This window comes from Lutra lutra, chromosome 9 (assembly GCF_902655055.1).
Source record: "Lutra lutra chromosome 9, mLutLut1.2, whole genome shotgun sequence".
In the NCBI taxonomy this organism is placed as follows: Eukaryota; Metazoa; Chordata; class Mammalia; order Carnivora; family Mustelidae; genus Lutra; species Lutra lutra.
Window position 1 is genome coordinate 12,725,199 of NC_062286.1, and position 24,464 is coordinate 12,749,662.

A 24,464-nucleotide genomic window follows, 5' to 3' on the forward strand; every position below is an offset into this window, starting at 1 on the left:
GTGTGGAGATTCCTTAAGAAGTTAAAAATAGAGCTTCCTTATGACCCTGCAATTGCACTACTAGGTATTTACCCCCACTATATAGATGTAGTGAAAAGAAGGGCCATCCATACCCCAATGTTCATAGTGGCAATGGCCACAGTTGCCAAACTGTGGAAAGAACCAAGATGCCCTTCAACGGACTAATGGATAAGGAAGATGTGGTCCACATATACTATGGAGTATTATGTCTCCATCGGAAAGGATGAATACCCAACTTTTGTAGCAACATCCATGGAAGAGATTATGCTGAGTGAAATAAGTCAAGCAGAGAGAGTCAATTATCATATGGTTTTGCTTATTTGTGGAGCATAAGAAATAACATGGAAGACATGGGGAGATGGAGAGGAGAAGGGAGTTGGGGGAAATTGGAGGGGGAGATGAGCCATGAGAGACTGTGGACTCTGAAAAACAATCCGAGGGTTTTGGAGGGGAGGTGGGTGGGAGGTTGGGTGAGCCTGGTGGTGGGTATTATGGAGGGCATGTATTGCATGGATCACTGGATGTGGTGCATAAACAATAATTCTGGAACACTGAAAAGAAGTTAAAAAATAAATAAAAAATTTAAAAAAAGAAAAAATGAAATGAAGCCAGCAATATTTTTGCTTGATCCTGGGACTAAGAAGTAATATTTGACATGTGTACAGATGTTGAATTCAACTATCTTTCCTGGCATTGAGAGAAGAGATTTAAACTGAGTTCAAATGCTGACTCATCACTTACTAGCTTCTGATATGGAGAAGGTCATTTGGCATATCTGACCACATGTCTATTATAACCAACCAAGCAAACAAATGAACATATCCACCTATGTCTGTGTCCCCACCCAGTTCCAGGACTCTCATCAAAGTCACTTATGATAATGCGTAGTACCAACTACCATAAAAACCTTCTAAGTTGCCTCCTTTCTACCACTTTTCACTACATCAGTCCATTATCCCCAGAACAAAATAATCATTTTAAGATCTACTAGCTGCCATTCCTTTTTCACATTACAACACATCAGTAGCTTCCCATTATTGAGACTAAAATCCAGAGCTGGGAAAGACCCACCAGACTTTCTCACTTCTTAAGCATCAGTGCTCTTGCTCAACTGAGCTGTAGGAGCACTGACTTTCTCCTAATCCCCCAGGAACAAACACTTTCTTCCCACAGGTGCTTTGATCAAGTACCCTTTCTACTTGGAATGCCATGGGTATTAAATGGATGTCTCTTTCTCCACCATCAAGGTTTCACAGTAGATATGCTTCCCCTACAGAGAACTTCTCTTGTCACCCAATGTAAAACAGGGGCCAGTCAATATGTTGGTTTTTATATCCTCTCATTAGAATGTAAAGTCTAAGAGGATAGAGACTTCATTGATTTTGTGGACTGTGGTACCCGCAAAGACTTAGAATGACACATGATATGTAAAAGTCACATTTCAATGAATAGTAGTTGGATTATTTCATCAATCCATCAGCGTGATAGCACCATGTTTACCTTCCTCATAGTCTCCAGCATAGGACATATTAATATCAACCCTGAGTTTGTTTAGTTCTTGATTATCTCTCTTTACAAAAAGGTAGGGAGCTTGCTGGTTTTCATCACTGTTTTCAATACCTAGAGCAGGACTTGGAATTCTAGATGCCAGCCTCATAGACTACTCTATGTCTCATTGTACTGTGCACAGAGCAGGCTCTCAAACATTAGGAAATCTATCATGATGCAAATTTCTTCATTTTCCACTCTAAGCATTATAATATTCACTAGATAGTTTCTCTCTACCCTGAGGCCACAGAGTAACAGACCTTACCCTCTGTCTCAGCACCCACCACAAAGTATTTACATGTCTATATTTGAGTATTCCTTTAATTCCCACATTGAGACTCTGAGCTGAGTTACAAACATCTACCTGACACACACGTGCAGTTTTGAACATGGCTGTCAGCACCATGATCATTATGTTTGTGCTCATTTGCCTTGCTTTTTTCTTTGTTTGAAGGAACTATCTGGTCCTCCAGTTTTATTAGTTTTGAGTTTTAAAAGGATATTGCATTTAGATATAGAAGATACTCTATTTTAAATAAATGACAGGGTTTTTTTTTTGTTTTTCTCCCAATTCATTAAAATTTTGTTTATTATGTAACATATTTGTTCATAAAGATAGATAGGTAGATAGGTAGATAGATAAATAGATGAGCTAAAATGGCAAATATTTGTCTAGAGCTGTCTTTGGCTTCTATATTTTTAGTTTCTTAGTCTGGGTTGTTCTCCATCTTATTCTATGTCTGTCTCGGATATAGACATTCTGTGCATTATTTCATGGGAATTTTACATTTTCAAAAGTGTCTTGTGATCATCCACAAAGTCTTCAATATCTGTTACACTTCCTCATGGTTTTAGAAGCCTATCCTTTTTATCTACAGGTATTGATGGAGTCAAACTTCTGCTTTTTTTCCTCCGTGGATGTAAATTTTACATAAAACTCTCAGTTAAAAATATGCTCATTTGATTAAGGTATAATGTTAATACATTGAAATCTACAGTTTCTAGCATACAGTTATGCAAATATAAATGCAAACAGTTGTGCGACCACCATGACTGGAACATAGCATAGTCCGAACCCCTCAAGGACCTCCTCTTCCCAATGTCCTCCACCAGTCCCCAGGTCTGAGCAACCTCTGGTCTGTTTTCTGTATCTGGAGTTTGGCCTTTTCCAGAATGTCAAATAAATGGAGGAAGATAATATGCAAACTCTTGAATCTGGTTTCCTTTACTTAGCAAAAACTCTTAAAATTTATTCATATTGTTGTATGTATCAACTCATTTCCTTCTAATTTTCTGAGTAGCATTCCATTATATATGCATTTATTACATTGTATATATTCATTACCAATTGTGGTAGGCAGATTAATGTCTCCCTAAAAATAGCCATGCCCCTAATCCTTAAAAACTAAGTATGTTACCTTATACGGTAAAAAGAGACTTGGCTAATACAGTGAAGTTACAGGTCTTGCAATGGGAAGGTAATCCTGGGACAAATATAATTATGCAGATCAGAGAGATGGCAGTGTCAGTAGAATTTGCTGCCCTGTTCCTGGTTTTGGAATGTGAGGTCCATCTGCAAGAGCCAGAGAGGAGCCTCTTGGAGCTACAGTGGAATGCAGCTGACCGCCAGCAAGAAAACTAGACCTCAGTCTTCTATCACATGGAGCTGGGCTCTTCCAGGACCCAAATCACTAAGAAAATACATTTTCCCCGAATCTCCAGAAAGGAATACAGGCCTGCCAACACTTTGATCTTAGCCTGGAGAGTCAGCTAAGTAGACTTCTGTCCACCAGAAATGTAAAATGATCAATCCGTGTTATTTTAAGCCACCAAAATTGTGGCAATTTCTTGCAGCACCAAAAGAAATCTAATAGACCAGCTAAAGGACATTTGGTTTGTTTCTAGTTTTGGGTAATATTGAGAAAAGCCACTGTTAACCACGGAGTACAGGTTTTTATGTAAACTTTCATTTCCCTTGAGTGGAATTTCTGGGTTCTATGATAAGTGCATAATTATTAGAAATTGCAAAACTGCTCTCCAAAGGTACTACATCATTTTTCATTTTCATAGTCAATGTATGAGAGTCCTCACCATTGCTTGGTGTTTATAGGAAATTTTTTATTTTTCATTTGTCTGATAAATATTTGGTGATATATCACTCATTAGTGGTTTTATTTTGCATCCTTAATGATTAATGATGTTGACTTAGAAAGTATTTGTTCAAATCTTTTGCCAAACCTTAATTAAGTCATTTTATTATTGGTTTTGTGTATTTTTCATATCTTGCGGTATATTCATTTCCTAGTGCTATGTATATTACCACTAACTTGGTGACAATACCCATTTATTATCACTTAGTTTCTGTGTGTCAAAAGTCTGGGTTCTCTGCTTATAGTCGTACATGCTAATTTAAGGTGTCAGCTGCTGCATTCTAGTCTGGTCTGATCTGGAGCTCTGGATCTTCATCCAAACTCATTCAGATTGTTGGCCGAATTCAGTTTCCAGCTGCTGTAAGTGGGATCGGGATCCTGATTCTTTGCTGGGTCTTGGCTGGGGCTGCTCTCAGCTCGTAAAGGCCACTCTGAAGTCCTAGCCAAGTAGCATCTTAACAATCTGGCTGCTTACTCAGAAGCTCTCTCCATTCTCTGTGATGGGTTCCTAGTGCCAAAGCGATTGTCTTATCACACTTCCCTTAATGTGTTATCTAAACAAGGGGCTATCTCATCATATTAAAAGGCTATGCCCATAGTCAAAGGGAAGGATTATATAGTGCTCATGCATCAAGGGGCAAAAACCCTAGAGAACATCTTAGAATTCTGCCTACTATATCTGGATATAAGTCCTTTGGCAGATACAAGATTTATAAATGTTTTCTCTTGTTCTTTCACTTTTCATTCTTTTTTTGAAAATATTTTGAAGAATAGAAGTGTTTAATGATGAAGAAGCCAAATTTTTCATTTTTACCCTTTCATGTATCATGTTCTTGGCATTGTATCTAAGAAAGCTCTGCCTAACCCAAGGCACAATGTTTTTCTCCTATTTTCTTCTTGAAGCTTTATACTTTTCCATTTTCCATTTGAATATATGATCAATCTTGAATTAACTTTTGCATTTGGTACATGGGTATGGGTAAATGTTTTGTGTTTTTTCCTCTTTTTTGCATATCAATATATAATTACCTAGTAATTACTTAGTACCATTTGTTGAAAATTCCACCCATTCTCTGTTTCTGGACTCTCTATTTGCCACTGTTTTGAATTATTGCAGCTTTATATCAAGTTTCAGAATCAGACAGAGTGAAACTTCTAAATTTGTTCCCCTTCAAAACACTGTAACTCTTTACATTTTGTATTATATTTATAATTATAAGTTACCAGATAACTATAGAATCAGGTTGTCAGTTTCAACAACAAACAAAATCTTGCTGGGATTTTGATTGTGTTGAACCTACAGATAAGTTTGAGGAAAACTGACATATTTGAACAGTAATGAGCCTTCCCATAAATAAATATGATATAGCTAGCTCACCATCTGTTTAGGTATTCTTTTCTTTTTTCTAAGGTTTTGTAGTTATCAACATATAGCCCCTACACATATTTTGTTAGGTATGTACCCTAGTATTTCATATTTATTAGTGCTACTATAAATGATATTTTTAAAATTCAATTTCTCATTGCTTATTAATATTATATAGAATGATCTATAGATTGACGTTCTGTCCTGAAACTTTCCATTTATCAGTTCTAGTAGATTTTTGAGAATTCTTTGGGATTTTTCAGTATAGACAATTATGTCTGTGGATTTTTTTATCAATCTATTTAATCTCTATTATTGGTTTCATTTCATACATTTTTTAAATGTTTTAGTTGTTGCCCTTGAGTTTACAATATATCATCAATAAATTATAGTAACTTCAAATAATATCATATCATTCTACATAATTATAAGAACCTTACAATCCAGTGATTCCATCTTGCCTTTTGTGCTGTTTTTATCCTATATTTTGCTTCTGAATATTCTACAAACCCAAAATACATTGCTTTTATTTTTATTTTGCAGATAATTACTGTTCAAAGCAAGTACAAATAAGAAAAAAATTATATTTACTTTCATATTAATTATTTCTGGAGAACTTTGTGACTTCTTTGTAGATACAGGTTCCTATGTATTATAATATTCATCTGCCTAAATAATTTCTTTTAATATGTCTTCTAGTGTAGTTCTATTGATCAAGAATTATCTCTTTTTAGTTCTTATCTGTAAAGATATTTTCACTGGATGTGGAAATCTGTGTTAGCCTTCTGATTCTCAGTACTTTGAAGATACTCCTTTCTTGTCTTCTAGTTTACATAGTTTTATTAAAGATTTTAATCATTTATTTGAGAGAGAGTGTGTGAGAGAAAGAAAGCATGAGGGGGTAGGGTCGGAGGGTGATAGTCTCCTTGCTGAGCGGGGGGCCTGATGCTGGACTCCATCCTGAAATTCCAGGATCATGACCTGAGCTGAAGGCAGACACTTAACCAACTGAGCCACCCAGACACCCTAGGTTGCATAGTTTCTAAAGAAGAGTCTGTCTTATTTCTAACATTGATCTTCTGTGTATGTTTTGGGTGGACTTTTTGGGAGGAGTAGTTTGGTTTTTGGATTTTTTTGTTTTGTTTTGTTGTTGTACCTCTTTTCTTTGATTTTTAGCAGTTTGAATATAATGTATGTGAATGTGTGTGCATGTGTTTTTATCCCACTTGGTATTCACTGAGTTTTCTAGATCTGTGGTTTATGTTTTATGTTATTTTTGGAAAGTTATCAATCATTATGTCTTTAAATAATTCCATATGTTTCATTACCTCTCCTTTTGCATTCTAGGATTCAAATTACACATATGATACTTAGACATTTGGATGCTATCCTACAGTGCTTAAATGCTTTGTCTTGTTTTTATTTTTCTATTACCTTTTCTCATTATATTTCAGTAGATTTATATTGACCAGTTCATTGATTTTTACATTCCTTAGGATTGTTGCATCTTCTAGTGAATTAATCAAAAGAATGCTTCATTTCTGTTACTGTATTTTAATTCTAGCCTCCTTTATAGTTTTCATCTCTCTGCTGAAATTCCCCCATGTATCCATGCAAGTTTTCCATAAAAGTTTTTTTTTAAAGATTTTATTTATTCACTTGAAAGACAGAGAGACAGAGAGAGCACAAGCAGGGGGAGGGACAGAAGAAGAGGGAGAAGCAGACTCCCCCGGAGCAGGGAGCCCCATGTGGGACTTGATCCAGGACCTGGTGATCACGACTTGAGCTGAAGGCAGATGCTTAACCATCTGAACCACTCAGATACCCCTCTACAAGATTTTTGTTAACATATTAATTATAGTAATTTTTTAATTCCCTATTTCATAGCTCTAATATCTGGTTCTTATCAGAGTCTGGTCCTGTTGACTATTTTGCCTCTTAATAGTGTGTTGGTTTGTGTTTCTTTCTTCCCTGACTTTTTTTGTGTATGATGGACACTTTTTGTTAGAAAGCCAGATATAATGTTTAGGACAATATACATTGAGGTAAACAGCATTTATGCCTCACATATGAATACCACTTATTCTGTTTGGCCATTAGTTATAAGTGTTTGAGTCTTTAGACCTGCACTGCAAGGTATGCTTTCTATGATCCCTGTCCTGTGATTAGTATTTTCCGTGATTTCTTGGTGAAAATCCAGGAAGAAGAACCTATGAAAGGTTGAAAACTCCCTTTGTGTCCAGAACCCAGGAGTCTTACATTATCCTACACTGAGACTAACAATTCATTAAACATGTTAGCTGAATTTTTCTTTTCCACTTAAATGGAGGACCAGTCTTCCTTCCCTGTTTTGTAAAGGTTAGTCATTTCCTGTTCCATGTCCCCTTGAATACACCTGCCTTTCCTTAGGTTTAAAGCTAGATGCTTACTTTGCAACCTCATCTCTTTGAATTTGATAAAATTATGATTTTTTTAAAAGATTTTATTTATCTATTTGACAGGCAGAGATCACAAGTAGGCAGAGAGGCAGACAGATAGAGAGGTGGAAGCAGGCTCCCTGCTGAGCAGAGAGCCCGATGTGGGGCTCGATCCCAGGACCCTGGGATCATGACCTGAGCTGAAAGCAGAGGCCTTAACCCACTGAGCCACCCAAGTGCCCCTAAAATTATGATTTTTAATATGACCTGGGTTTTCCTTATTGTGGTGGGAAAAATAATCTTTCCAACATTCTGTATCCTAAGTGAAAGCTAGAAGACCACTATTTCTTAAGAAAAGAAAAATTGTGTGCTTTTATACTACATACTAATCAAACCAATCTAGAAATCAGTGGTAACTTTAGTTATAATAAATGAATTCATCTTCAATATTTCTAGAAATTATAGTATGACCAAGGCAACTAAAGAATTATAAATAAGAGTCAAAATCCATTCCTGTTTTTAAAAAGCTTATGATCTATTGGGAGAGAATAGAATGATAAGGAGAAAAGTATAAAAAATGCACTGTCAAATTCTTTCTGCTATTCCCTTCTATTACCTTTAAACAAGAATGATAAAATGAGTTTTCTGCTATCCAAGATTGAAGTATGGGACCTAATGCCATGAGAATTCAGACAGCCATCTCCAAGAGGCATTAAAGAGTTTGTGGGGAGCCTGGAAGCACCTAACTATCAGTGTCCTGTCTTAGTATATCACTATAACAACTGACTATACAAAACTGTAGAGAGTAGATTAAGAGAATGTAGAATTAAATCTGGCTCAAAAACAATGCTGAAAATGGTAGTATGATCCTTGTTTGTCTTCTTTGATGGCATTTGAATATATTTTCAGCAATTAATTACTACTTTTCTTTGATCCTGCCAAGGCGGGAAAAAGATTAAAAAGGAGGTACAAGTAGAGAGGAACAAGGAAAGTGTGAGATCATAAGAACCTAAGGGATAGTTCATATTCAAATATATATGGAAATAGAGTTTTAAAATCCCCTGCAAAACCAATCTTAATCTTGGGTTATATAATATGGTATAAGAACAAACTTGGCTTTTGAAGCAGAGAGAAGAGAACAGAATCAACCAGATGTTCAGACAAATTGCTGAGGCCCCACAGCAGTTTTACTTAATGCCACCCTATCATCCGCTTTAGACAATTTAAGATCAAGAGCACAGTCAGATTGACAAATACATTTGCTCAAGACCTTCTCCATTATAATTCCATTAATATCTCTGGGCCCAGAGCCAGAGGAAAACATCTGGTAGGGATTATATTTTTGCAGAGATAAACTTGCAGATGCTCAAAATTATTTTTAAAGAAAATTTATCTATAAAATATTGTGATAAGATTTAAAAATGGCAAAATGAGATTAGGAATTATATATTATAGAAGCATTTGGAATATTTTTTTACTTTAATATAATAAAATCAATATGTTCACACATTAAAAATCAATCCAAAAAGAGGATAAGAGGACATTTAAAATATTTCACCCCAATTCTTTACACTCCCACTCCCCATTTAATTTCCCTTACAACTGTCTTTATTTTGATAAAGTTGATAGCTCTCACAATTCCAAAGAGTATACTCACAGCTCTATTTCTTAAGCTAGAAGTATTGTTTAAATATTGGCTCTCTATGTAAAACAGGAAAACATTAGTTTACTTAATATTATTCCTCCTCTATCTACTCTTCTTATTATGTTACTAGTCTAAATATTCTAGTTATTATTTCACAGTTAAAAATAAAATCCTTGGAGCGCCTGGGTGGCTCAGTGAGTTAAAGCCTCTGCCTTCAGCTCTGGTCATGATCCCCTCTCTGCTCAGCGGCGAGCCTGCTTCCTCTTCTCTGTCTACTTGTGATCTCTTTCAAATAAGTAAATAAAATCTTTTAAAAAATAAGAATAAAAAATAAAACCCTTGGGGGACACCTGGGTTGTGCAGTAGGTTAAGTGTCTGACTCTTGGTTCCAGCTCAGATCATGATCTCAGGGTCCTGGGATCCAGCCCTGAGTTGGGTTTCACACAGCGGGAGTATGCTTGAGGATTTTTTCTCTCTCTCCTTCTCCCTCTACCCCTCTGCATGTGTGCTCTCTCTCTTTCAAATAAATAAATTTTTAGGAAAAAATAAAATAAATAAAATTCTTAAATAAAATAAATAAAATTCTTAAATTCTTAAACTCCCATTTCTTCATCCATTTTATCATTAGCTATTAGATTGCATCTAATACCTTACCACTGTCTAGAACAAGGAAGGGAAAGTCCTTTACTTCTTCTCCCACACTAGTTCCACTTACTAGCTATTGTCAGCCCTAAAATTATTTCCACATTCATGCATTTATAACATTTGAATCCTGCTTCATAACTATTGTTAAGATATCCAAATATTATCTATAGGAGAATAATAAAACTAAAAACTGAGTAAGATAATTTAAAGTATTATAATTTTTCAATATCATAGACTGCATATTCAGTAGTGATTGATTCCTAGAGAAGGATATACAAGATTGTTTTAAACCATTGCCACTCACAGATTTCAGGCTTCAGGGTCAAAGAGTCTATTTTTCTTTACTAGAGCAATTGCCAAAATACACGACACAGTTCTGTTTTCTTCATAATTGGATGACTTTTTTATGTACTTACTATTTAAATAAATCCTCCTTTATATTTTTATTGTGATTTAATTGTGATTATTCAAATTCTCCATTGATCTGGTTTTTTTAGCCTAAGATTCCATTGCCCAAGAGGGAAGAAAAAAAGCTCAGAAAGGAGTTAGTATTTCTTTCTTTCTTTTTTCTTTTTACCTTAAACGTAGGCTTTTAACTTAATTCAGAAAAAACAGCTGGTCATGAGAATTTTATACCCCACAACCTTATCTTGTAAGAGTAGAAAAAATGTTAATGAATTTGAAGAAATGGCAGCTCCAAAATAGGACCCTTTGACCAAACACAAAGTCACAAAGGTATAGAAGTTCTTACACAACAGCCTGGAAGCCTGAGACAGGTCAAAAGAACAACAGACTGGACTCTGAAAAACAATCTGAGGGTTTTGAAGGGGTGGGGAGGTGACACACTGGGTGAGCCTGGTGGTGGGTATTATGGAGGGCACTTATTGCATGGAGCACTGAAGTGTGGTGCCTAAACAGTGAATTCTGGAACACTGAAAAGAAATTAAAAACAAAAACAAAAACAAACAAACAAACAAAAAAACACAACAGACTGAAAGATTCATAGCAAGAAGACAGTAACGGAAAGAAAGTGTTGACCACCTAAGAAGAAGCCGCAACAGAGAACAGACAGCAGCAGCCTGTTCTAGCACATCCTGGAAACCAGTTCTCACAAATTGCATCAGCAATGACAGGAGCCAACGCCCAAAGACCAAATAGGATGACCTATCTCAATGAAAGGCCATTAAGAATGCATTGGATATCAAGTGGGTCTGAGTAATTAATAAAAGGTAGGAAAAAATTAAGTGAACACAGAAGATATAAAAAGTAGAGCCTGACTTGACCCAATGTATTTATCGCACAGTGTACAAAATAACCATAAAATATATTTCTTTTTTAAGTGCATATACTAAGTCCATACGGGAAACCATAAATTATAAATATATTTCAAAAATTAAAATCTTACAAGCAGGGCACCTGAGTGGTTCAGTCAGTTAAGTATCTGACTCTTGATTTCAGCTCAGGTCATGATCTCAGGGTTATGAGATAGTCTCCTTGCGGTGGTGAAGCCTAATTAAGATTCTTTCTCTCCTGCGCAACCCCCCACCCTGCCACCTCCACCATTTTTGCTCTCTCTCTCTCTTAAAAAAACAACAACAAAAAACTTACAAAGCACATTTTGTGACTATAACAGTATTAAATGAGAAGCCAGTATAAATAAGACATACAAAAAAGTCCACATATTTAGAAATTGAACATACATCTAAGGAACCATGATGAAAATAGTAATTTAAACAGGAAAACATAAAAACAAACATAGCAAAGTTTATAACATGCAGCTAATAAAGTTCAGAGGGAAATTTATAATTTAAATGTTTGTATTAGAAAAGAGAAAGGACTTGTAAATAAAATATTTAATTTTTCATTTTAAGAAGCTAGAGAAAGAACAATTTAAGTCTAAAGGAGGAAGGGAGGAATTAAAAGAAGTGGTAATTAATGAACTAGAAAACAAAGAATAACAAGATATAAAATATTTAGGTAAATGTCAACAAGACAGATCAGGTTTAATAAAAGTGAAAAAAAATACAAGTTATCAATGACAGGAAAGAAAGAGGGATAAAAATAGAATTGTAGCTATAATTACAAAAAGATCTTAAAAAGATAGTAAGAGACTATTATGAATACGTTTATGCTAATAAATTTTATACCTTAAAATAATCTAATTAGTAAACGACTTTAAAGAAGCAATAGAAAATATAAGTAGCACTAGATTTATTAAAAAGTTTAAATTTGTAGTAACTTTCTCATAAAGAAAAATCCAGGCCCTGATGTTATCCTAATTAAACTCTAGCAAATACTTAAGGATAACATAATACTAACTATGTAAGAAACTATCTCAAAAAATATACAGAAATCTTTCATTCTCATAAATAAATTTAGCAATGTCAAAGGATAAAAGACAAAAAAGTTAAAATTAACTGCATTTCCATATTCAAGCATCAATTTGAAAATGAATTTTAGAACAATTTAAACATCAGAGAGACATGCAAAACCTCCAATGAAAAAGAAAAAGAAAGGGAGACCTAGAGACTAAGGAGAAATTAACCAGTTGAAGAAATGAGCAGTGGTTCTTGAGATATGGGACTGCAGGGATGATGAGTGGAGAAGAGAGGTTCCAGGCAGAAAGAACTAACACCTGTAGGAAGGCTCTGGGGAGAGAGAAAACTGGAGCATATTGTGGAAACCAGGTGACCTTTAGGATGACTGCACACATAGCCCAAGAATGAAGTGGGGGGGTGGGAGAAGAGAGGTGAGGAGTAAGCTAGATTTCATTTTTTCATTTATATTTAGACATGAGATTTTATTCTGAGGGCCGTGAGAAGAGAGTAAAGTGTTTTGTTTGCTTGCTTTTATCAGGGGAGGACAGGATGCACTCGGCGTTCCCTCGCTGTCTGTCGTGTCTGCAACCAATTGTGGATCAGTGGGGCTGTGGATGACTCAAGGAGCAGTGAAGAAACCTGCAAGGAAACTGATATGCACATGCTGAATGAAACCCCAGCAGGTAGACTGGGAAGAAATGGGTGGTACGGGTTTGAGAGAGATTGGATCAAACTTGACTCTAAATGTAGAGCCTGAGCAAGGAGAGAAAGTTAGGGATATTCTCCATGATTCTGTGTATTTCAAGTTGGAGAAGCTGCCCCACCTTATCTTATGATGCAAAATACTCAAAAAATTCTAGCAGTCAAAAGTGTCCATGAGTTTGAGCAAGAAGGAAGTCTCTGGTGGATTAAAGAGTTCCAGGGTCATTAATGGGGCAGAAAATGAATTCCAGTTGTTTCAAGAGTCAATAGGAAGAGAACAGGTCACTAATTTTGAGGAATTTTTTTTTTATAAACTTAACTATGAAGAGGGGGAAAAGGCTGCAGTTGAGAGAAATAAGAATAGATATTTTTTAAAGCTGAGATACGAGTGCATTTCAATATATTATAATGTATAGAATTATTGGATCCCTATATTGTACATATGAAACTAATATAATGCTGTATGTGAACTATCCTGGAATTAAAATAAATAATGTAATAGAAAAAAAAAGGAAGGAACCAACTAAAATTACGAAGAGGAAGGGATTAATCCACGTGGTAATTTTTGAAGGAAGGTGGGCAGGGGGTGGAAAAGAGAAAGACAACAGGGAGATGAAACCCACATCAAGGTGAAGATGTTAGCTTAACCCTGAAGAAAGGACATCTATGTATTTGGCCCAGTAGTTTTCAGGGACATAAGCTAATGTACAAAGAAGTCGGACCATTGTTTCATTTTAGTGATTTTTCAGGTGAGTGTGCCAGAGGATAAGGATGAAAACCAAGGTTATTGGCAAAGTAATTGATGTAAAAGGCCCTGGTGCATAAGCTGGATACAGAAAAAAAAAGTGGGAAAGCTTAGAGATAAAGAACATGTATGGGAGTTTGCAGACCATAGTTCTTGATAAGGTCTTGAATTCAGTTATTCTGTGAGAATCATTGATGAGGCACTAGGAAAGACAGGAGATTCTAGTTAGAGAGTAGCAGGTTGAGACATAAAATCTCGGGAGTTGGATCATTGGTACCTGTGGGTACCAAGTTCTGGAAGGGCATAATTGCAGTAGGGTGAACATACAGTGCAACTGGAATCAATAAGGTCAAGGTTTGGAATGGCCATCAGAGTGGACATGGAAATCACTCATCATAGCTTGAGTGGGAATGAAGAGGAGTAGTCAAATATGGTAGGACAAATAGTGGTGAAGAAAGCAAAAGGAACAATGAACCGAGATTATCACAAGCAGACAGAAACCTGTACCAGGAGACGGATACCAGGAAGAATGCAGCAAATGTTGCAAGGACAAATGGTGAGGCCTTGAGCCCAGGGGACAAGAGGAAGGGAGAGGACAGGAGGAGGCAGCAGAGGTCCTGGATTCCCATTTTACTACAAGGAACTTATAAAGGTATATTTATTTTCTACCAGGTAGAGAGACAAATAAAAAGACGCTGACAAACATCTTTGTCTAACCTTTGCAGATATAAGTAGCAGGTTGTATGACAACAGGGAAATGAAATGGCACTGCCATTATACCTGAATTGAAAAAGTCATAGAAAACTGTAAATAGTAGTTATTACCATTTCCAAAATTTGCTCTCGATCTCCAGAAACCTTCTAGAACCTGGAAACTTGATGACGAGGTGACTTTAAAAAGAATAAAGATGTTTGTGGCAAGAAAAAAAAATAAAAGAACTGTTGGTGGAGAGAGACAGAGATGGTCCATAATTAATATGAACATCAATCTTTTTGAAATGTCAGGGAGGAAGCCTATTCTTGCTGAAATAATTTGATTCTGTCTCTTAAAATAGCACAAAAAGCAAGAGAAAGGGGGATTGGCAAGGAATAGGTTAGTAAAAAACAATAGCACCTGGTTTCTTTCCCTATTTCCTTGGGGTGCATGGTCCTGGGAATTGGGGGGGAGGGGTCTACTGGGAGAAGCAGCTACTGGTTTGAGCAGTGGAGATATCTGTAGAGAATGGGAAGTCCCTCGATATATACTACAATTTATATTATAAATAAAGTCAAGTTCCAGAAGTAAGTTAGCTTAAAGTGTAAGCTTTCCCCATAATACATTCTAGAAACACCCTCCAAAATGCTGACCCTGTTCCATAACACTGCTATGGCTATAAAGCATTCCCTTTTATTAAGTGGAATGCACTTTTTTTTAAATACTTTTTTAAAGACTTTATTTATTTGACACAGAGAGAGAGAGATCACAAGTAGGCAGAGAGGCAGGCAGAGAGAGAGGGGAAAGCAGGCTCCCCGCTAAGCAGAGAGCCCAATACGGGACTCGATCCCAGGACCCTGAGATCATGACCTGAACCAAAGGCAGAGGCTTAACCCACTGAGCCACCCAGGTGCCCCTGGAATGCACTTTCAACATATGGCTTCTTTTAGTCCTTACATCAGCCTCATGTGGGAGACATAACCCCCGTCTTGGAGAGGCAAAAACAGAGACCCAGAAAAGTTAACAGTTAAATAATACATTTTAGATACAAGTCATTTTCCCTGTGATTGCTCTCCCAGTATTCTTCCTATCATGTCACACTGCCTTCTGAACAAGTCTCTATGGTCACCAGCATTTTCTCAGAAAAGGTCTGGAAAAGACATGGCAAATTGTACCCTGCTGCTGCTCACAGCAGTGTTCCTTCCGGTTCAATGTCTCTATGGCAATCAGGGATCAGACCCAAGACTCCAGGAGAGTACAGTGAATCCATGCTGTCCTTTCTGTCCACACCTGGGAGCTCATCTTTTTGGGGAAAGTCCCCCAAAGCAAAGCACAGATTTTTGTCTTTCCCTAAGGCTGGAAAGGGATCAGTCCCTCCAAGAAAAGGCCAACCGGTCCTGGTGATGATCCTAATTTATGCAATTTTTTCATCCAACATGCATTTCCTGAGCATGATCTATGGACTATATATGGACTATGACTCGAATTCACAACATATAAATCAATAAAACAGTGCACCTGCCCTCAGTGAGCTCACAGATCAATGAGGGCAAAACCATGAGGGTAAGTGATGACAAGGTAGCATGGAAGGGGAAAGACAGCGCGATGCAGGCAAACTCCGAAGAAGTAGGCAGAGGGAGAGAGGCAAAGATAACCAGCTACACCACAGCATCCTCCGTGGATACCATAGATATACTCGGTCTTACACTCACTGCCTCCAGGAACGTTTGGTTTTATCATAAGTTTTAACATCTTACCCATATTGAAAAGAGTCAGAACCAGGGTCTTGAAGTTAATTCATTTTTCAGCCATAAGTCAATCCAGGACCAAAGGAAAACTAGATAAAATTTGAAAGACTTACTTTCTAAAAAGGCTAATTGACATTTTTTAATGATAAAAAAAAAAGTGCTTCTGCTTTAAAAAAAATTAAAAAGTGGCTATAAGACTAAAATATACTGGTTTATTCATTGCTGGTTTCCAGACATCAATGTTTTCTTTCCAGATTTCTGAAGATATTTTTATCTAGAGATACATTTTATCCATTAGTTGTGCTCACCCTGGGTAACAGAAATCCTGGCAAGTAGAAGAAAGTTCCTTTTATTCCTCTCTTGCCTCGTGAAAATGCAAAATCTGGTAGCAAGCTATGGTTAGTATTGACTGAGGGTCATCAAAGTCTTTGTGACTCCCTGGTTTTTCCTTCCAGTCTGTGTTAAGAGCACTATTGCTGTTCCCTCTCTGGTGCTGTAATAATGGAGAGCTTAGCCGATGTGTGTCCTAGGCAGAAAGAAGGGGAGACAGCCAAGGAAAAGGGACATGTGCCAACTAATTCTACTTTTCCTTCCTGGAAGCCCTGCCTAATAACTTCTGTTTACATCTCAAAGTAGAGATCACATGTGTTGCATTTCAAAGACAAACACCACAGCTCTATCATCATTCCACCTGCAAGGGGGGCTGGGAAGTTTACATACGCACACATACATACATACATCAAATATCATACCAATATACATTTGTACTAGGCCCATTATTGCTTCTTCCCTCGTAGGTTTCTGTTAGTAAGAAAGATGGAAGAAAGACTATTGAGGTTGAAAATATTAATCTCTGCCATAATCTTTAACATTTATTTATAGAAAACAGTATGGCTTTGGCATTTTAGGAAAACTTTTATAAATCACTCGATATAAATAAATTCTAATGTGGCAGAAAGATAAACAAGTTAGTGGGCTTAGCTACACTTCCAGCACCATAGAAATATTTATAGTTCTCAAAACACAGACCTGCACACAGGAAGTTAACGTATTGCTGATTCGTTTGATTGAGTCTATATACCTGAATTCATATTTTGTTCTAATCATTGCTTAATAACTTTAAATTAATACATTTAAGCACTGGTTCATAAACTATGTGTCTTTCTTAGGAGAGAGAGGTAAAGTGTCAAAAGGAAGATTCTTACATTTTTCTGCTTTGATATCTTGAGGTTTAGGGAAAGAGAAAATAGAGCATGAAGTAAAAATGCAATCTGATTTGAAGTTGGTATTCTTAGCCCAGTAATTCCAGCTAGCAAGGCAGTTAGCTGATTCAAAATAGTACCCTTCTTAAAGACAAAACTAGTATCTGTATATGTGTGTATGCACATGTATATGTATATGTGTATATATATATGTATATGTATATATATATATATATTTAACAGGTGCATACTTACACATACGTATATTTAGAATTTCAAACACATATTTTTCTTCTGAAATGGGGCTCACATATTTTGGGTTGTTTTATTGGTTCACTTTGCTGTTGCCAAAGGACAAAACCACACCCCAAGCAAATCCTGTCTTCCATCAGGAGACTTATTAATGTTTCATGTAGCAAAAAACTTAAAAGACCTTCTCCTCTATGCAAAGAATATATTAGCTGACCAGCTTATTTTTCTCTCTGCCATCTTTTTAACAACTCAACCACTCTAGCAGTTGAATTTACTAACTTTGGAATCATTACTATCCTGAACAAGTATTACTGGACAAATTAAAATATATCAGTAAATCAAGTAGCCCTATCAGCTGAATAACTAATTGATCATATAATAAAGCATATAGTTCATCTACTGTCAGTCAGGATATCTGCTGGACTCTAGGAATGCTGGTAGGACATCAGACATATTTGTCTCCAACATCAGAAACACAGGCAGTTACCAAACCCTACAATCAGTTCCATGAGAGAAGCATGTGATTTATAGAAGGTTTTTTCGAAATATGAGCTGAATAGAGAAAGCTGAAGGGAAATATGTATAACCAAAGCCAATATCTTTATTTTACACTGGTAAATAAATACACAAATGCACTTTCACTTTTTTATAAGAATGCAATACATAAGCATCTATTCAAGTGGGTGACAGTAACTATTTTTCTTAAACTAGGCACCCTTTAGTATGCCTTAATAAATACTTATGTGAATTATATTCATACCCATTTTTTAAAGATTTATCTATTTATTTGAGAAGGGGAAGGAGCACATGAGTGGGGAAGGGGCAGAGGGAGAGGGAATCTCAAGGAAACTTCTGCTGAGGGCAGAGCTGGAAGGATGTGGGACTCGATCCTGAGACCCGGAGATCATGACATGAGCTGAACCAAGAGTTGGACACTCAAGAGACTGAGCCACCCAGGCACCACTGCACTCATACTCTTTTTAAAAGGCTCTGGATTCTTATTAGTTTCTGGAAAAAAAAAATAATGCTATTTTGCAGAGATACCTTTAATAAACCAATGCATTCTACTGGCTTCAGAAAGCTAAGAGCTAAATATTATTTTGAATTTGATAGAATAATACAAGTAAAAAATATTTTATTTTTCTGACCTCAGAAAGCTAACTAACATTACCCTCTATCAAGCTGATATTCAGTGTGCGTGTGTGTGTGTGAGAGAGAGAGAGAGAGAAAGAGAGAGAGAGAGAAAAAATGAGGGAGAATATCTATGGTGAGGGTTGTGGGAAGGTGAAGGTTTTCATTTTCTGTTAATTTGTTTTTATAAATTATTTTTAAAAATTTGTAGAAATGAGATGCAACAGCTATTAGTTGTCTTTGAGCCTCTTATCTAGAAAGAACTGAAAGAAGGAGCTTCTTTGTGCTGGGACCGCACTCTAGAGATATTTTTCATGTCCTGGCAGGTGCTTCAGACTTTTCTCTTCAGATATTTAGTTTCTATTTACAGGGACACTTTCTATTTAAAGTGGACACAACCAGAGGCTTTGGAGACAGAGAAGAGCAGGTTTGGGCTGGATGGTCTGAGTAGAATGGTCATCTGTGAAATGAGGCCTTAACATTTATTTTATTAGTATATTGCTACTTAATGTATGTGAACTGCCCAGCCAGTATGTAGTAAATGTCCCATGACTAGGAGCTATCATTACTATCTAGCTATTTAAAACACCTTTGCACTTATTCTCCTCGCATTAATTAAGGCTTTTAATTAATATCAGTTGAGGCATAGTCAAAGTAATTGCTTTCCAGTACGAGAGGGCAGAGACAATCGATATGGGTCCAATTTCTACAGTGTTATTTACTATGTATGCTCAAATGTCAAGTGATTTGTATTCTTATCCAGGATACTCATCACTCAGAAAATGATCAGTTCAATACGTAAGAACTGCCAAGATAGTAAATGGATGATTTTGGACTAAATAAGTTAGCCAAATATTATCAAAATGTTCCTTCAGTAAAGAATTGAAATATTTATGAAACTGTTTCCTGACAAGCTGTTTAAAGCATATTTTTGCTTTCTGCTACCTCTTTGCAGTAGAAAAAGAGAATATTCATGAATAAACCTAATGAGAATAAAGCATGACCTCAATAAGGAAAAGTACAAATTACAATTGGAAGTTATAGAAGAATGTGAATAAATGACCAAATGTATCCTATTCCTAAGAGAAAATTAAATATCATGAAGTTATCAAGTCTCCATATTTAAAATATACCAAGTCCAAGAAAATGCCAAGAGTATTTTTCTTACTAGTTAGTAGCTACATAAGTCACCTAAAATTATATATGTTGAAAGAATTTTAAAAACTCATCTTAAAATCTATTAAAATACAGCATAAATTTTAAATGACTATATTATCAAATTAATCTGTAGATCTTGTAGAAGGATAAATATTCCATCAGTTGATCATTTCTTACACTAAAATCTTCCATGGAATTAAGGGAATACCAAAAATCAGTGAGAAACAGAAAGATTTATCAAATTATTATAACTGAGTACCAATTGGGACTTAAATTCCTTTAGTTTCATGCAACACCATTTACCAGTATAAATTATTAATGATTTAAAAAGTAAAAATTTTAAAAGAAGGATATATCAAAAATACCACCAAAAAAGCCAAAAAAATACCAAAGCAAAACAAAACAAAACAAAAAACCTCTAAAATGAAAGAAGAAAAAAAAAAAAAGCAATTTAAAAACCTGACTTAAAAATTGAGCTCTGAGAGAGAGTCAATTATCATATGGTTTCACTTATTTGTGGAGCATAACAAATAGCATGGAGGACAAGGGGAGATGGCAAGGAGAAGGGAGTTGAGGGAAATTGGAAGGGGAGGTGAACCATGAGAGACTATGGACTCTGAAAAACGATCTGAGAATTTTGAAGGGGTAGGGGGTGGGAGGTTGGGGGCACCAGGTGGTGGGTATTGTAGAGGGCACGGATTGCATGGAGCACTGGGTGTGGTGCAAAAATAATGAATACTGTTATGCTGAAAAATAAAAAAATTAAAAAAAAAAATTGAGCTCTGTGCTGACCACTACTTCTCATCTGCTGGATTGTGCCCTCTAATTCAGAATATTTCTCGGACACATGAGATGTGTCTTTTGTTCTTATTTATATTCCTCTGTACATCTCTTAATGGGTATTAGTTGTTCTCAGGGTAAATTCACAAAAGGGAAAATAAGGAAATGATAACCTTTATGGGTGGGATGCACGTCATTTGTTCATAACTACTTCCTAGAACTTAGCATCATCCTTGTACATAACTGGCATTCATTCAGGCTTGCTGAATAAATGAATAATTGGATGAAAACAAGAATACCATTGGGGAGTCATGGTAGATTTGAAAGAATCAAGAAACAGAACAGCACAGCTGGAAAAAAGAGTTAAGAATTGACTTAGTTGAGTCTTTTAATTTGCAGACGAAGAAACTGAAGCCCAAAATAAGGAAATGACGTATGTCAGATCACATGGTGTGTAATGAGCAGAGGGTAAATAAATGAATATTAATACTTCCCTTTGATATTTTCCTCTCTCTACCAGAATATCCAAAATAACTGAAGTTGTGATTACAAACCAGTTAAAAAACACACTTTTTCTTCACATTTTTAAAATTTAGTTATTTCATAGACTTAAGCAGAGAGTTTACTGAGGTAAATGTATTATTTTTTTTTTAAGAAACACAGCATGATAGTAAATTTTATTTGTTCAAGTGCTTACATTGCAAGCATTCAACCAAACATGGCCATGGAGTCCATGGGCCCACATTTTCATATTTAGGAAGAGGAAACAAATGGTGATCCATGAACGTGGATGAAAACTAAAGGCTCACAGTTCTATTTTTATTTTTTGTATTTGTTGTATTTATAAAATATATAGTTTTTATATTTCTACAGCCTAGAAGCCAGAAGTCACAGGTCTTTTAGGTCTTTCTGAATGTCCTAAAAGGTATGTGCATTTTTCTTGAGCTGAGCATCCTCATCATCATTCAGCTTCTGGCTGATCACAATGATTAATTCCCACGAGTTCAGGGTACATGGAAGACTCAGAAAGACTTACTTCTCCATGCCATATGTTCCCTATACCATCGTTCACACTGGATGAGTGTTGGATAGACTTTCAACATGGATTAGATGAGATCAACCACACTTAATCCAACAGCCCAGCTGATATATCCTTTTAGCTTGATGACTTCATAGGCACTTTTGACTACCTCTTATGCTTTCCCCTCCAATTTTCACTGTCATTGTCTGTTCCCATTTCTGGATTTAGTTCTTGGAGACAAACAGCTGCCACATTCACTCCACTCCACACAGCCACATTTGAGTTGCCATATTCTCCCAAAATCCATCCACGGCAGCTGCTGGGATGAATGCTAAGTTTTTCAGCCATAAAATAGCAAAATCTAGCAGCATCTAGATTACACTCACTTCCCATCACATGGTGTAATCCATTTAGTTTCCAGGTAACATATGTGAGAATACCCACTGGGTTGGAAACCACAATTATGATACAATCAGGACTGTACTTGACTATCTGAGGAATAATGTATTTGAAGATACTAACATTCCTCTACACCAGATTGAGAGGGCTCTCCCCCTCCTGGAGGCCGACTCTTGCGGTTACCACCACAATCTCAGAATTGGCATTACAGAGTAATCCTTATCTGCTGCAATTTTAGGTGTCTGAGGAAATAAGCTCCCATGTTGCAGATCCATTATTTCTCCTCTGAGTTTATCTTCCAAAACATCCACGCAAGTTCATTTGCCAGAGGCTTTCCCACAATGTTGATGGCACAGGCCATGCCGACCTGTCTAACACCCACTATAGTGATCTTGTTGTCGGGATGGTTGCCTCTTCTTCTTGCAACTGGTGCAATGTTTTGTTGTTGTTGTTGTTGTTGTTGTTGTTGTTGTTCTAGAAAGAGAGAGAGGGAGAAAGAGGGAGAGAGAGCAGGAAAATTAAAGCTGGGGAGGGGCAGAAGAAGAGGGAGAGAGAGAATCCCAAGCAAACTCTACACTGAGTGCAGAGCCCGACATGGGGCTTGATATCACAACCCTGAGATCATGACCTGACTGGAAACCAAGAGCTGGAAGTTCAACCAATTGAGCCACTGAGGCACCCACGGTGCAAATCAGTTTTTCCTCAGAGTTGCTATCATGCTCAGGACAGAAACAGCTGTAGGAGTCATGAGAAGAAGACAATGTTGTAAATACATTCTACCTACTACCCAGAAAGAATTTGGGAAGTTTTCTGAACTCTCTACCATTGTTAGCTTTTTTTTTTTTAATTAATTAATTTATTTGACAGAGAGGGAGAGAGCACAAGTAGGCAGAGAAGCAGGCAGAGAGAGAGGAGGAAGCAGGCTCCCCGCTGAGCAGAGAGCCCGATGTGGGGCTCGATCCCAGGACCCTGAGATCATGACCCGAGCCAAAGGCAGAGGCTTAACCCACTGAGCCACCCAGGCGCCCCCTCATTGTTAGCTTTCAGTATGAGGCCTAGAGATGAAAGCACTCTACCTAATATAAGGTTATTTGTTAGCAGAAAAGGGCAGGAGCTCAGCTCTCCTGGGTCCATGTTTAATATTCTTTCTACCATACTCATATTAACCAGAACATTTCTTACTGAAACACAAAAGTACTAAGGAGAGAAAACAGGACCCAACAGAATTAAATTTTAAGAATAAGTGGTGGGGGGGAACCTTGTATTTAAATAAACTTTTAAAATCAGTACTTCAAGAGGATATATAAAATAGGATATATTTATTCAATCAGCATTTATTTGGCTAGCATACTTTTATTTCTCAGCTACCATAAGAAGACACAATTCAAGGTGTGGGAGATATAATGATGAATAGATCAGAAGTTGTTCCTGCCCTGCCCTAAGTGTCAACAATGAGATTGAGATAGCACAATCTGCCACTCTAGGGATTGGGCAACTTTGGAGCAAAAATGTGACCACTTACCTGGACCATTCTGGTTCACTAAAATTAACTGAGGAACTGAGATTTTAAGAAATATAAGTTAGAAAAAATCATTTCTAAGAGGAACTATTTTCATGTGACTAGCCTCTAAAGTTAATTTCTGAATTTTTACATAGAAAACCCTGCACTTTAATAACCACAAATCCAAACCAGTCTTCAATCTCTAGATCAATCATCAGCCCTCACTAAAATACACATAAGGCTGTCTTCAATGACTTCCACTAAATAGAATCAATCCATCTGAAATAAAAATAAGATCTTTGGGGAAGGTAAAAGTAGAAAGTTGTAGGAATCTTTAAGGACTAGCAAGTACTTCCAATTTGCCCAGTAAAGATCCAGGTCTATATAACTATCCATGCTCTTTTTGAAAAATTTTCAGAGCAGTGATATCAAGAAGGCTCCAGTATTTGAATGGCAACATGTTGGATATCACTCTGGAATGGCGATGGAGGCTCTGGCTTTCCTAAAGTGATCTCCTGAAAAGGAAATTCTACACAAGCAACATATAATAGAGTCAGTTGACCCTGCCATCAGGTAGCCCTAGTTTCCGGGGCAATATACATAGCACAGAGAAGAGAGCCAAGGGTAGATCAGCACCTCATGGGGCTTTGTTAAGATGAGTCTGGGGGTGCCTAGAAATTCCTATACTTTCTCTTTCTTTAGTGCTGTATTTTCCTAGACTGGAGAGGGAGGAAAGCAGAGCTATGGAGAACTGAATTACAGAAGGAAGCAGGATGCTAGATCAGCCTGAGATGACAAGGTATCTCTAAAACTCTAAGAGAATAAAAGATCAGAAGCAAGGGTGACAAGGGTAAGGCTACCAGAAAGCCAGAGCCCAAAGAAAACTTAGGAAGGATGATCATTCTGGGAACTGGAATCCTGCTGTGCTTTAACCAAGACTGCTAAGGGTTTGCAAGCTTTACATAGTACAGCAGGCACTATGCTTACTGCTCTGTATTTATGTTTAAATCCTCACAGCTCAA

General features: G+C 36.7%; 1 long non-coding RNA gene and 1 pseudogene across 1 annotated transcript in view; both read right to left on the reverse strand.

Moving 5' to 3' along the window:
- Positions 1-24,464, reverse strand: part of LOC125109397 (uncharacterized) — a 206,939-nt gene that overhangs the window by 97,611 nt on the left and 84,864 nt on the right. The window lies entirely within an intron of this gene.
- On the reverse strand, positions 20,539-22,520 carry LOC125109396 (L-lactate dehydrogenase B chain-like; annotated as a pseudogene).